Source organism: Musa acuminata, chromosome BXJ1-11 (genome assembly GCF_036884655.1).
Source record: "Musa acuminata AAA Group cultivar baxijiao chromosome BXJ1-11, Cavendish_Baxijiao_AAA, whole genome shotgun sequence".
NCBI lineage: Eukaryota > Viridiplantae > Streptophyta > Magnoliopsida > Zingiberales > Musaceae > Musa > Musa acuminata.
Window position 1 is genome coordinate 24,685,487 of NC_088337.1, and position 14,300 is coordinate 24,699,786.

At 43.3% G+C, this 14,300-nt stretch overlaps 1 long non-coding RNA gene and 2 other non-coding genes across 3 annotated transcripts; all 3 read left to right on the top strand.

Moving 5' to 3' along the window:
• Positions 1–332: 332 nt before the first annotated feature.
• On the top strand, positions 333–406 carry TRNAR-UCG (transfer RNA arginine (anticodon UCG)). Its single transcript has one exon. It is a non-coding gene; the product is annotated as a tRNA-Arg (tRNA).
• Positions 407–601: 195 nt separating this feature from the next.
• TRNAR-UCG (transfer RNA arginine (anticodon UCG)) lies at positions 602–675 on the top strand. The gene has a single exon. It is a non-coding gene; the product is annotated as a tRNA-Arg (tRNA).
• A 174-nt stretch (positions 676–849) lies between these two features.
• LOC135596623 (uncharacterized) lies at positions 850–2,421 on the top strand. Its single transcript, XR_010480980.1, has 2 exons — positions 850–1,629; positions 1,713–2,421. It is a non-coding gene; the product is annotated as an uncharacterized LOC135596623 (long non-coding RNA).
• The last annotated feature ends 11,879 nt before the right edge of the window (positions 2,422–14,300 follow it).

A 14,300-nucleotide genomic window follows, 5' to 3' on the forward strand; every position in this document is an offset into this window, starting at 1 on the left:
TCGCTATCAATCTGCAAGAGAACTAGATTTCTCTTCTCTCCTATCTTTTTTCTATTGACAGAGCAGGGGGTCTAGAATAAGTAATTATAAGAGTTCCTCCCATCAAGGGCATCTTCTAAGGAATCATACTTTAAATAGATTTTTTTATTAACTAATATATATCATTAGAATCTAATTAATTATATTATATATATCTTATCAAATTATAAATGACCACAAAATGTAACACATTAAACAGGCTGCAAACGTACGAGAGAGAAGCAGAATGGGAACGCATTGTGGAAGTAGAGAAATTATTATAGTATTTATATATGTTAAAATTAAACCGTCAGGACCGCATAACGCAGTGGATTAGCGCGTCTGACTTCGGATCAGAAGGTCGTGGGTTCGACTCCCACTGTGGTCGTTTTTTATTTTCGTTTTTCTTGTTTCCTGTAAAAAAAAGAGATATAGAAAATCTTAAAAAATGTCTGTTTATCTTTTTAGTGTCCTTAAAAAAATATAGAAATATGGAAAATCTAATAAAATACATGGATGAGGAACGATAGGCCCAACGGAAAAGAAATGAGACATTAGACGAGTGGATTAGCGCATGGCGCAGGACCGCATAGGGCAGTGGATTAGCGCGTCTGACTTCGGATCAGAAGGTCGTGGGTTCGACTCCCACTGTGGTCGTTTTCATTTTTGTTTCTCTTATGTCCTTTAAAAAATCGAGATATAGAAAATCTTAAAAAAATGTTTTTTTGTCTTTTTAGTGTCCTTAAAAAAATATAAAAATTTAGAAAATCTAATAAAATGCATGGATGAGGGAGGATAGGCCCAACGGAAAAGAAGTGAGACTTTGGACGATCGGTGACGAGTGTGTGACAAGCTCAGGGATCACATCTCTCTCTCTCTCTCTCTCTCTCTCTCTCTCTCTCTCTCTCTCTCTATAAGCAAATATGCATACACAGGAAGCGACACAGGAAGCGTCCTCCCGGGCCATGGAAGCTGCCCTTCCTCCCCCGCTGCCGCCGAGGAGATCGTCAAGAACCAGGACCTCAACTTCGCCTCCCGCCCCCAGATCGCCTCCGCCAGGATCGCCGGCTACCTCTGCTCCGGCATCGCCTTCTGCCCCTTCGGCCCCTACTGGAAGCAGCTGCACAAGCTCTGCTTCCTGGACCTGCTCAGCACCAGCCGCATCCGGACCTTCGCCTCCATCAGGAAGGAGGAGACCCGCCAGCTGATGAGCGACATCTCGACGAGTTCAGGGACGACCATCAAGATGAGCGAGAAGCTCTCCACGCTGACGAACAAGATTGTGTCCCGGGCGGCGTTCGGCCGGGGGAACGGGCACCCGGAGCCAATCCTCGCGACCATCAGGGAGGCGCTCGACCTGGTGTTGGGTTCTACTTCGCCTACGTGTTCCCGTCGCTAAGCTTCCTGGACTACCTGACCGGCGCCAACTTCAAGCTGAGGAAGCTTCACCGACAGTTCGACGCGGTTTTGAGCGCCATAATCGAGGAGCACGAGGCCAACGGCAGAGACTCCAACGAGGTCGAGCACATGGTGGACGTGCTACTGGGGGTCAAAGACGACCCTGAGCTAGAAATCCCAATGATCATGGACAACGTGATGGCTGTGATCCCGGTGAGTGATATATCCCAAGCACATTGAAGGCACGACTGCTTCCTCCTCCTCCTCCACCTCCTCCTACTTGTGATCATGTGCAGGACCTATTAGTCGGAGGAACTGAGACCTCGTCGGACGTCCTCGTATGGGCCATGTCGGAGCTGACGAGAAACACAGAGGCGATGGAGAGAGCATAGAGAGAAGTGAGACAAGTTCTCCAAGGAAAGAACGGGGTCGAGGACAGCGACATCGACAAGCTGCACTACCTCAAGTGCGTCATCAAGGAGACACTGAGGCTGCACCCTCCTCCGTCCCCCCTGCTGCTGCGTTCCTGCAAGCAGACATGCGACGTGCTCGGGTACGAGATCAGAGCCGGCACAAAGGTCTGTATCGACGCGTGGGCGATCGACAGAGACCCGCGACACTGGGACGCCGCCGACAGCTTCAGGCCAGAGAGGTTCGAGGAGGGTATGTTAGTTTGGCAAGTCTCATGGTCCCACGTCGGGAAAATCAGACTTGTTGTCTCGTATTGGAACTATAAATAAGGGTCTGAGCTTTGAAGTCATATGCACCACAAGAAAACCTAAGTAATTACTTTGGTTTAAGTCCACACTCAGTTAAATAGTTTGGACTTATACTTTGGGTTTTTCTTGTTTAGTATTTTTGGATGTTTTATGGCCTAGGAACATCTTCTTAAGGCATTTATAATAGTCCCTTTTCATAGTAGTGATTTGCTCCTCTTTCGTCCGTGGATGTAAATCAAAGTCAATTGACCGAACCACGTAAATATGGTGTTCTTGTCGCTTTTATCTTTTCGCTTTATTGTCTTTGTTGTGTTGCCAAAATTACCTTGTGGTAAATTTCCTGGGGCTAGTTCTAACAAACTGGTATCAGAGCTTGGTTCTGGGATCTTTTGGCAACGATGACAATAACAAAGATTGTTGTCGAGAAATTCGATAGAAATATCAACTTCGGCTTGTGGCAACTCAAGATGGAGGTCATTCTGATTTAAGACGGAGTTGATTTGGTACTACAGGGAGCCGAGAGCATTCCAAATGATATGTCAAAAGAAGAGCTTGCGGGTATGGATAAGAAGGCCCAATCAAGCATCATTCTAAATCTCTCTGACGAGGTTTTACGGGAGGTAGCTACGGAGACTACGACTAAGAGCATGTGGGACAAGCTTAAAGCCTTGTACATGAAGAGGACAGTGGAGAATCGTCTCTATTTGAAGCAGAGTCTATATATGCTTCGGATGACTGAAGGTACATCTATATTCTCACATCTTGATTTGGAGAATATAGATGCAAAAATTGATGATGAGGATAAGGCTTTGTTACTCTTGTGTTCTCTTCCTTAATCTTTTAAGCATTTCCGTGATACTTTAATTTATGGAAAAGAAACAGTTTCGTATTAAGAAATTAAATCTGTACTGAAATCTAAGGAGCAGATAGACAGGAATATCACTGGGGAAAGTAGAGAGAATCAGGCTGAGGGACTGGTTGTTAGGGGGAGAATGGATAAAAGTGAATTTGACAATTGTAGATCTAAATCTAGATCTAAATCCAGACATAGAAATTTGGAATGCAGATATTGTCATAAAATGAGGCACATTAAATCTAATTACTTTAAATTGAAAAATAAATTAAAGCAAAAGGAAAAATTTGTTGAGAAAACTATTGAATCCGCTGAAGTTAGTGTAGCAACTGATGAGAATGTTGGAAATATTTTCTCTGCTATTGATGACAGGACGAGGTCTAAAAATGAATGGATTTTAGATTCGGGTTGTTCTTATCACATATATCCCAATAGGGATTTGTTTTCCACATATGAATCTTGTAATGGTAGAATTGTTTTGATGGGCAATAATGCCGCATGTGATGTTTTTGGTAGAGATACAATCCGAATTAAAATGCATGATGGTATTGTGAGGACGCTCACTAATGTTAGACATGTTCCTGATTTAAAAAAGAATCTCATCTCTTTAGGCACCTTAGAGGCCCTTGGGTGTAAATACACAGCTGAATGTGGAGTTATGAAAGTTTCTAGAAGTGCTCTTGTTGTTATGAAAGCTTGTAGGTCTGGTAGCTTGTATATTCTGTAGGGAACTACTGTCATAGGTTCGGTTGCAGTTTCGTCATCATCATTGTCTGATTTTGACATCACCAAATTATGGCATATGTGTTTGGGTCATATGAGCGAAAAAGGTTTGAGCATATTGAGCAAAAGAGGTCTACTTTGCGGACAGAGTACTGGGCCACTGGATTTTTATGAACACTGCATTTTTGGAAAGCAGAAAAGAGTCAGCTTCAATTCTCCGGTAGTTCACAAAACGAAAGGTACTCTTGACTATATTCATTCAGACCTTTGAGGTTCAGCTCATGTTCAATCTAAGGGTGGTGCCAGGTATATGTTGACTTTCATTGATGATTATTCCAAGAAAGTTTGAGTTTATTTTCTGAAGCATAAAAATGATGTTTTTCTAACCTTTAAACAATGGAAGGCTTTGATTGAGAAGCAAACAGGTAAACAGATTAAGTGGCTTCGAACAGATAATGGCATAAAATTTTGTGAATGTGACTTTGAAGAATTTTGTAAAAATGAAGGAATCGCTCGGCATTGCACTGTTAGGATGACGCCTCAGCAAAATGGTGTGGCCGAACGTATAAACAGAACACTCTTAGAGAGAGCGAGGTGTATGATCTCAAATGCAGGGTTGACAAAGGACTTTTGGGCAGAGGCGATTAATATGGCTTGTTACGTTGTCAACCGTGCTCCTTCTGCAGCACTTAACTTTAAAACTCCGGAGGAAGTTTGGTCAGGTACTCCTGCTGATTACTCTGATTTTAAAATTTTTGGGTGTCCAACATACATGCATGTAAATGAAGGAAAATTAGAGCCTCGGGCTAAAAAGTGCATTTTCCTTGGGTATGCTTCTGGGGTGAAAGGATACAGATTATGGTGTTCTGATCCCAAATCCCTAAAATTTGTAATCATGTTATCTTCTAAAGAGGATTCTACTAGTTGTACAAATGATAGTGCGCAAAAGCAAGTGGAGCTTGAGATTGGTAGTTCAGATTCTTTTAAGTCGAACTCTTCTACTCAAAGAATGCCAGTAGGGGGTCCCGAGTCTACTGACGCAGATGATCCAGAGAAAGAGCAATATTCCATAGCCAAGGATATACCACGGAGAGATATTCGACCACCACAAAAATACGTAAATTTGGTTGCATATGCTTTGTCTGTTGCAGAAGAGACAAGTGAAGTTGGTGAGCCTACTTCCTACTCAGATGTAGTTTCTTGTGATAATTCCGCTAAGTGGTTGATTGCAATGAATGAAGAAATTGATGCTAGTCATAGGTGCCCAGCAAGCCAAACATGTGAGTGATGGCACGTGTGACTTGATACCGAATCTTTTTGCTTATTATATTTTGGCGTATATCACTTTATAACTATTGCATAAATGCATACATATATTGTGATGTCCTTGGATTTGTGCAATGGGAATCGGATCGTGATAAGATCACGATAATGAGATCGATTCACCTTTAAACACATATCCTAAATAATCCCGGTCATAGGTTACTCGAGAGGGACATCGTGATAACCGGATAGACTAGTGTGCTGTATACCCGTCCATATGATGGATGCAGCTGGTCTCATAGCTGCTCGTGTAGGGACACTAGGGATACAATACAGGTGCTTATTAGAGAATGAGTTCACTGATTGATCCGCTTACGGAATGCTGGATGGTTGATGATGCCTTATTGTCAGACAACGATTCCGTGCTCCTAGTGGTGTATCTGGTCCTTAGACTTGAGACACCAAGGGTGTCCTGTATGAGTGCTCCACTCTTTGATACCAGACTTATAGGTTTGGTTGTCCCAGATCTAGTACAGTTGGTCATTGGGAGTGGTAGTCGACCTTACGAGGGCTATTGAGTGTCGATAGAGGATCATCCACTCTCAGCATCATGAGAGGAATATCCCATGTGTTCTTGCTCAGACAAATCCCTAGCCTGGGTCATTCGGGTTGAGAGAGAAAGAGTTCTCCGGGAGAATCCGATTAGAGCGAGACTTGAGTAGAAACCGTATGGGTCTGATAACACCATGCTCGATATACGGTCTCTGGGATATTAGATGGATGAGGGATTATAGGTACACGGTAACTGAGGACAGACAGGTCCAATGGATTGGATTCCCCTGTATCGTCTGGGGACTACGGCGTAGTGGCCTAGTACTTCCGTAGTCAATGAGTCAAGTGAATTATTACAGAGATAATAATTCACTGAGTTAGAAGGAGTTCTAACAGGTATGACTCACGACCAGCTCGATATTGGGCCTAGAGGGTCACACACATATGGTAGGCATTGCGATGAGTAGAGGTTCGGATATGAGATATCCGACGGAGCCCTTATCTTATTGGATGCAAATCCAATACCCACTAGGGGAGGACCCATTAGGGTTTGACAGGGGACCTCTATAAATAGGAGGGATTCAGAGCCTCATAGGCTAGAGCCTTTGCTTGCCTTTCCTATTCTCCTCTTCCTCTCCACCTTAGAGCAGGCCTCGAGTCTTGAGGAGCTTCGTCGCAACCCTGCTGTGTGGATCACCGCTAGAAAGGAGGACGCTTGACCTCCTTCACCCTCTCCTAAGGATCTACAAGGAAACAGGGATATACGATCTCCCTAGGTAACACAACCTACTCTATACGCAGTTTTAAGTTTCGTGGATTTTGTGCACCAATCTTCGTACGACGACGAACATCTCTTTGGGAATCGGAGATTTTGTTTTTCTTGTTCTTCCGCTGCGCATGTGATGTCGCCCCCAAGATTTCCCAACAATTGAGTCTCTCCATCGGAATAGAACTTGAGATCTTGTGAAGCCGCCTTCTGGTAAGAAAATTGTTGGATGCAAATGGGTGTTCAAAAGGAAGGAAGGTATTCCAGGGGTTGAAGATGCAAGGTATAAAGCACGAGGAGGCGCAGCGGGAGCGTGGATGCGATAGCGGGACCCACGAGACGGACGATCACGATGCATGAAGATGCATCAAGATGTCGACGGAACCGACAAGGACGAGATAGACGATCACAGGGCATGGAGATGCACCGTTGCATATATAGATCTTGATGTGAGTGATTAGGCCTACTGGCTCGGGCCTAATCACATTAGGTTGTGGTCCATGATCATCTGGTGTGATTGCTTATACACATACTAGATATGTATATATATTTGCATGCGATGTAGATATATATTAAATATGTATATGTGTGACATGTCATATTAGGAGATCAAATCATAGAAACATCTCTCGATAATATTAAGTCGGTAAACGTAAGGCAGTTAGATTGACCCACGTGGCCTTCCATCGTTATAAGTAGGAACCGATTCCCGGTGTAGGTTGAGTTGGTCGAGTCCCTCGAGACTCACTTATATCGCGATTCGTTATCTTGCTTACGACATAGAGATGTCACCGGTGACCTGAGGGCATGGTATACTTGGTCGAGTCCCTCGAGGGTATATCATCAAATCAGACTCATCTTGTAACGAAGGTGTTGACTTAACCGAGCATCATGGTTGGTCGAGTCCCTCGAGGCCATGGTGATTCGGAGGCCGAACAGGACGGGAATCACAAGGAGTTGTGATCGGCAAGAGTTGCATACCTTTTAGGCTTAGTGTGATTGGTCGAGTCCCTCGAGGTTACACTAAGACCCTGATTGGATCCTGATCCCCACTAGAAGTCTGCCGGAGACTTCCGTTTCACGTGCTGAGGGTATCGCGTGACTCGTTAGTAAAATAGTAGGAGCATATTAAGATAGAAGTCCATATCTTGATAGTTTATTTCTTGTAAAATCTGCATGTTATTCATTTCTACTGCATCTTTATTTTCAGAAAATGTCGCTTTCAAATCCCTTACGTGACATACTTGATGTCAACCGCCTTACTGGTCCAAATTATACGGATTGGCTCCGTAACTTGAGAATTGTTCTCACAACGGAGAAAATCATGTACGTCCTTGATACAGTGATGCCTACGCCCGAAGAAGAGGCAAGCGAGGATGAGATCGCTCGCTACGTGAAGTACATTGATGACTCCACTCTTGCTCAGTGCTATATGTTGGGCTCTATGACTCCTGAGTTACAGAAACAACATGAAAAGATGGATGCCAGATCTATTCTCCTACTTGTCCGCAAATTGTTTGAGGAACAGGGAAGGACTCAGCGATATGAGATATCTAAGAGCCTCTTCCGTGTTAGGATGACTGAGGGGACACCGGTTCAGAACCATGTCCTAAAGATGATTGAGTGGATAGAGAAACTCACAGGTCTAGGAATGGTCCTAGAGGATAACTTGTGTGTGGACATTGTGCTTCAGTCCCTACCAGATTCTTTTCACAGTTCATAATGAATTTTAATATGAACAAGCTTGAGGTGACTCTCCCAGAGCTCCTCAATATGTTGAGGGAGGCAGATAGTACTATTAAGAATGAGAAGCCAGTTCTCTACACTGGTGAGACCAAAAAGAAAAGGAAAGCAGAAAGGTCCCTTAAGAAGGGAAAGGGCAAGGGCAAACTAGGTAAAGCAAAGGTTGCTAAGAAAGACCCAGTAAAGGACAAAGGCCAATGCTTCCACTATGGTAAAGATGGGCACTGGAAGAGGAACTGCAAAGAGTACCTTGCAGAAAGGGCGAAATAGAAGCTTGGAGAAGCTTCAGGTACATTCATGATCAATCTCCAATTGACAGATTTTTGTGATAGTGCATTGGTATTGGATACCAGTATTACTTATTACATCTACAATTTATTGTAAATTCTAGTAAAGCCGAGGGGAGATTGACGAGAGGAATATTGCATAAAGGTTTGTTTATGCAAGACACCACTCCACATATCATGAATGTAAGTGTCTAAGAGGAAACGAGATGAGGTGAACAGTGCATCCCTATGGCATTGTAGGCTAGGTCATACCCATGAGGGAATGATTCAAAAGTTGTTAAATGATGGATATCTAGATCCATTCGACTATGTGTCATATGCAACTTGCGAGTCTTGCCTTCGTGGAAAACTGACCAACTCTCCATTTAGTGGAACTGGAGAGAGAGCCATTGAGTTGTTGGAACTCATACATAGTGATGTATGTGGACCCATGTCAACTCATGCCATTGGAGGTTACTCCTACTTCATTACATTTACTAATGATTTCTCAAGGTATGGATATGTGTACTTAATGAAGTACAAGTCCGAGGCCTTTGAGAAATTCAGAGAGTATAAGAATGAGGTGGAGAACCAGACTGGAAAGAGTATCAAAACTCTTCGATCAGATCGAGGAGATGAGTACTTAAGTACAGAGTTTACTCAGTTCCTCAAGGACCATGGGATATTATCCAAATGGACACCTCCTTATACACCTCAGCTCAATGGTGTCTCTGAAAGGAGAAATCGTACATTATTAGATATGGTACGGCCCATGATGAGTTTCGCTGACCTACCCATCTCATTTTGGGGATATGCCCTAGAAACCGCAGCTTACCTTTTGAACAGAGTTCCAACTAAGTCGGTAGTGTCTACACCATATGAGATATGGAAAGGGAAGAAGCCTGATCTTAAGGTTGTTAAGATTTGGGGCTACCCTGCCCACGTTAAAAGACACAACCTCGATAAGTTAGAATCAAGGACAGAGCGATGCAAATTTGTGGGATACCCCAAGGAAACTTATGGGTATTATTTCTATTATCTCGAGGACCAAAAGGTCTTTGTAGCTAAGAGGGCAGTGTTCCTTGAGAAGGAACACATTCTTGGCGGAGACAGTGGGAGAATGATAGAATTGAGCGAGGTTGGAGAACCAAGCTCAAGCACCACTCTACAGCCCGAGTCTATTCAGGTACCTAATACACAAGTTTCAACTTTACGCAGGTCTGATAGAGTATCCCATCCTCCTGAGAGATATGTGGGACATATTAGAGGAGAGGATGTAGAGGATATTTATCCTCAGACCTACGAGGAGGCTATTATGAGTATAGACTCTGGGAAGTGGCAAGAAGCCATGAATTCTGAGATGGATTCTATGTACTCCAATAAGGTTTGGAACCTAGTTGATGCGCTCGAAGGTATTGTACCCATTGGTTGCAAGTGGATCTTTAAGAAAAAGATCGGAGTAGATGGAAAGGTAGAGACCTATAAAGCAAGGCTAGTGGCTAAGGGGTATCGTCAAAGGCAAGGTGTTGACTACGACGAAACCTTCTCACCCGTAGCAATGCTAAAATCCATCAGAATTCTATTGGCTATTGCAGCACACTATGATTATGAGATCTGGCAGATGGATGTGAAAACCACATTCCTCAACGGGAACCTCGAGGAGGAGGTGTATATGATGCAACCTGAGGGATTCGTGTGCAAGAACTGCCCAGATAAGGTGTGTAGGTTACTTAGGTCCATTTATGGACTAAAGCAAGCTTCCCGAAGTTGGACCATAAGATTTGATGAGGCAATCAGATCTTATGACTTCGTTAAGAACGAAGATGAGCCTTGTGTGTACAGGAAGGTAAGTGGGAGCGCTATCACCTTTTTTGGTGTTATATGTGGATGGCATCCTGATCATTGGGAATGACGTAGGAATGCTATCAACGGTAAAGGCTTGGTTATCTAGACACTTCTCCATGAAGGACTTAGTGGAAGCATCTTATATCTTGGGGATTAGAATCTATAGAGATAGATCTAAGAGGATGCTTGGCTTGTCCCAGTCCAGGTACATAGAAACCATTGTCAAAATGTTTGGCATTGAAAATTTGAAGAAAGGGCGAACATGGATATGATACCTTATGCCTCAGCAATAGGGTCTATCATGTATGCCATGCTATGTACTTGGCCTGATATAGCGCATGCTCTGAGTGTCACGAGCAGGTATCAGGCGGATCTAGGCTTGGAGCACTGGAAAGCAGTAAAGTGTATCCTTATGTACTTCAAAAGGACTAAGAATCTTTTACTAGTATATGGAGGTAATAGCCTTAAGGTTGAAGGCTACACTGACTCAAGTTTTCAGTCTGATGTCAATGATAGCAAGTCGAATTCAGGGTATGTGTACACCTTGAATGGAGAAGCAGTATGCTGGAAGAGTTCCAAGCAAGATACTCTACTGACTCGACCACAGAGGCGGAGTATATTGTTGCATCAGATGCAGCAAAGGAGGGAGTCTGGATGAAGAAGTTCAACACAGATTTGGGAGTCGTGCCGGGTAGCGAGGAGCCGATCTCCTTATATTGCGACAACAACGGGGCGATTACTCAAATAAGGGAACCCGGGTCTCATCAGAAGTGTTCTGAGGAGGTTCCAACTTATCAGAGAGATCGTAACCCGAGGAGATGTAGCAGTGGAAAGAGTTCCATCCGAAGATAACATTGCAGATCCACTGATAAAGCCGTTGTCTCATTTTGTCTTTGAGCGTCACAGGGGTCTGATGGGGATCAGACACATAGGTGATTGGCTTTAGGTCAAGTGGGAGATTGCTAGTCATAGGTGCCCAGCAAGCCAATCACGTGAGTGATGGCACGTGTGACTTGATACAGAATCTTTTTGCTTATTATATTTTGGCGTATATCACTTTATAACTATTGCATAAATGAATACATATATTGTGATGTCCTTGGATTTGTGCAATGGGAATCGGATCGTGATGAGATCACGATAATGAGATCGATTCACCTTTAAACACATATCCTAAATAATCCCGGTCATAGGTTACTCAAGAGGGACATCGTGATAACCGAATAGACTGGTGTGCTGTATACCCGTCCATATGATGGATGCAGCTGGTCTCATAGCTGCTCGTGTAGGGACATTAGGGATACAGTACAGGTGCTCATTAGAGAATGAGTTCACTGATTGATCCGCTTACGGAATGTTGGATGGTTGATGATGCCTTATTGTCAGACAACGATTCCGTGGTCCTAGTGGTGTATCTGGTCCTTAGACTTGAGACACCAAGGATGTCCTGTATGAGTGCTCCACTCTTTGATACCAGACTTATAGGTTTGGCTGTCCCAGATCTAGTACAGCTGGTCATTGAGAGTGGTAGTCGACCTTACGAGGGCTATTGAGTGTCGATAGAGGATCATCCACTCTCGGCATCATGAGAGGAATATCCCATGTGTTCTTGCTCAGACAAATCCCTGGCCTGGGTCATTCGGGTTGAGAGAGAAAGAGTTCTCCGGGAGAATCCGATTAGAGCGAGACTCGAGTAGAAACCGTATGGGTCTGACAACACCATGCTCGATATACGGTCTTTGGGATATTAGATGGATGAGGAATTATAGGTACACGGTAACTGAGGACAGACAGGTCCAATGGATTGGATTCCCCTGTATCGTCTAGGGACTACGGCGTAGTGGCCTAGTACTTCCGTAGTCAATGAGTCAAGTGAATTATTACAGAGATAATAATTCACTGAGTTAGAAGGAGTTCTGACAGGTATGACTCACGGCTAGCTCGATATTGGGCCTAGAGGGTCACACACATATGGTAGGCATTGCGATGAGTAGAGGTTCGGATATGAGATATCCGACGGAGCCCTTATCTTATTGGATGCAGATCCAATACCCACTAGGGGAGGACCCATTAGGGTTTGACAGGGGACCTCTATAAATAGGAGGGATTCAGAGCCTCATATGCTAGAGCCTTTGCTTGCCTTTCCTATTCTCCTCTTCCTCTCCACCTCAGAGCAGGCCTGGAGTCTTGAGGAGCGTCGTCGCAACCCTGCTGTGTGGATCACCGCTAGAGAGGAGGACGCTTGACCTCCTTCACCCTCTCTTAAGGATATGCAAGGAAACAGGGATATACGATCTCCCTAGGTAACACAACCTACTCTATACGCAGTTTTAAGTTTCGTGGATTTTGTGCACCAATCTTCGTACGACGACGAACATCTCTTTGGGAATCGGGGATTTTGTTTTTCTTGTTCTTCCGCTGTGCATGTGATGTCGCCCCCAAGATTTCTCAACAATTGAGTCTCTCTATCGGAATAAAACTTGAGATCTTGTGAAGCCGCCTTCTGGTAAGAAAATTGTTGGGTGCAAATGGGTTTTCAAAAGGAAGGAAGGTATTCCAGGGGTTGAAGATGCAAGGTATAAAGCACGATTGGTTACAAAGGGCTATAGTCAGGTACATGGTGTTGATTTTAATGACGTATTCTCACCTGTTGTTAAACATAGCTCTATTCGTGTTTTGCTTGCTTTAGTTGCCATATATGATTTGGAATTGGAGCAACTTGATGTCAAGACAGCTTTCTTACATGGTGAACTTGAAGAACAAATTTATATGGAGCAACTTCATGGATTTGAAATTGATGGTAAGGAAGACTATGTTTGCTTGTTAAAGAAATCCTTGTATGGATTGAAGCAGTCTCCAAGACAGTGGTATAAGAGGTTTGATTCTTTTATGTTGGGTCATGGTTACACGACGAGCATGTATGATAGTTGTGTTTACTTCCGGAAGTTAACTGATGGCTCTTTTGTGTATTTGTTGCTTTATGTTAATGACATGCTTAATGCAGCTAAGAATTTGTCAGAAATTCACACTTTGAAAATACAACTGAGTAGTGAATTTGAAATGAAAGATTTCGGAGCAGTTAAGAAAATTCTTGGCATGGAGATTAAAAAAGATCGAGGAGTTGGAAAATTATTTCAGACTCAGAAAAATTACCTCAGGAAAGTCTTGGAAAGGTTTGGCATGAAAAATGCTAAGCCAGTTAGTACTCCTCTTGTTAGCCATTTTCGGCTATCTGCTGCCTAGTCACCACAGTGAGTTAAAGAGGAAGAATATATGGTGAAAGTTCCATATTCTAGTGCCATCGGCAATATTATGTATGCAATGGTTTGTACTCGTCCAAATATTTCACAAGCAGTCAGTGTGGTTAGTAGATATATGTCTCGCCTAGGTAAAACACATTGGCAGGCTGTGAAGTGGATTCTCAGATACTTGCAAGGGACTTCAGATGCTTATTTAGAATTTGAGAAAAATCGTGACACTTTGGTTGGTTACGTCGACTCTGATTATGTTGTGGATCTTGATAAACGAAGATCTTTGACAGGCTATGTATTTTGCGTTGGCGGTTGTGCAGTTAGTTGGAAAGCTTCCTTACAACCTGTCGTGGCTTTATCTACTACAGAGGCAGAATATATGGCAGTGACAGAAGCGATCAAAGAAGTTTTATGGTTAAGAGGTTTGTTCAGCGAATTATGTCTATACCAAGGTGTTACTACAATTTACTGTGATAGTCAAAGTGCTATTCATTTGACTAAAGACCAGATGTATCATGAGAGGACGAAACACATTGATGTGAAGTTTCATTTTATTCGGGATATAGAGGGAAAAGTCCTTGTTCAGAAAATTCATACAAAGGACAATCCAGTTGATATGTTTACGAAGCCTCTTCCGGTTTACAAGTTCAAGCAGTGCTTGGACTTAATTAGTGTTCATTGTTGGTGATTGCTTGTTTGGGCTGTTATGAAGAAGGTGGAGCAAGTTTTGTTGGGACATGCCAAGGTGGAGATTTGTTAGTTTGGCAACTCCCATAGTCCCACATCGAGAAAATCAAACTTGTTGTCTCGTATTGGAACTATAAATAAGGGCCTGGGTTTTGAAGTCAGATGCACCACAAGAAAACCTAAGTATTTACTTTGGTTTAAGTCCACACTCAGTTA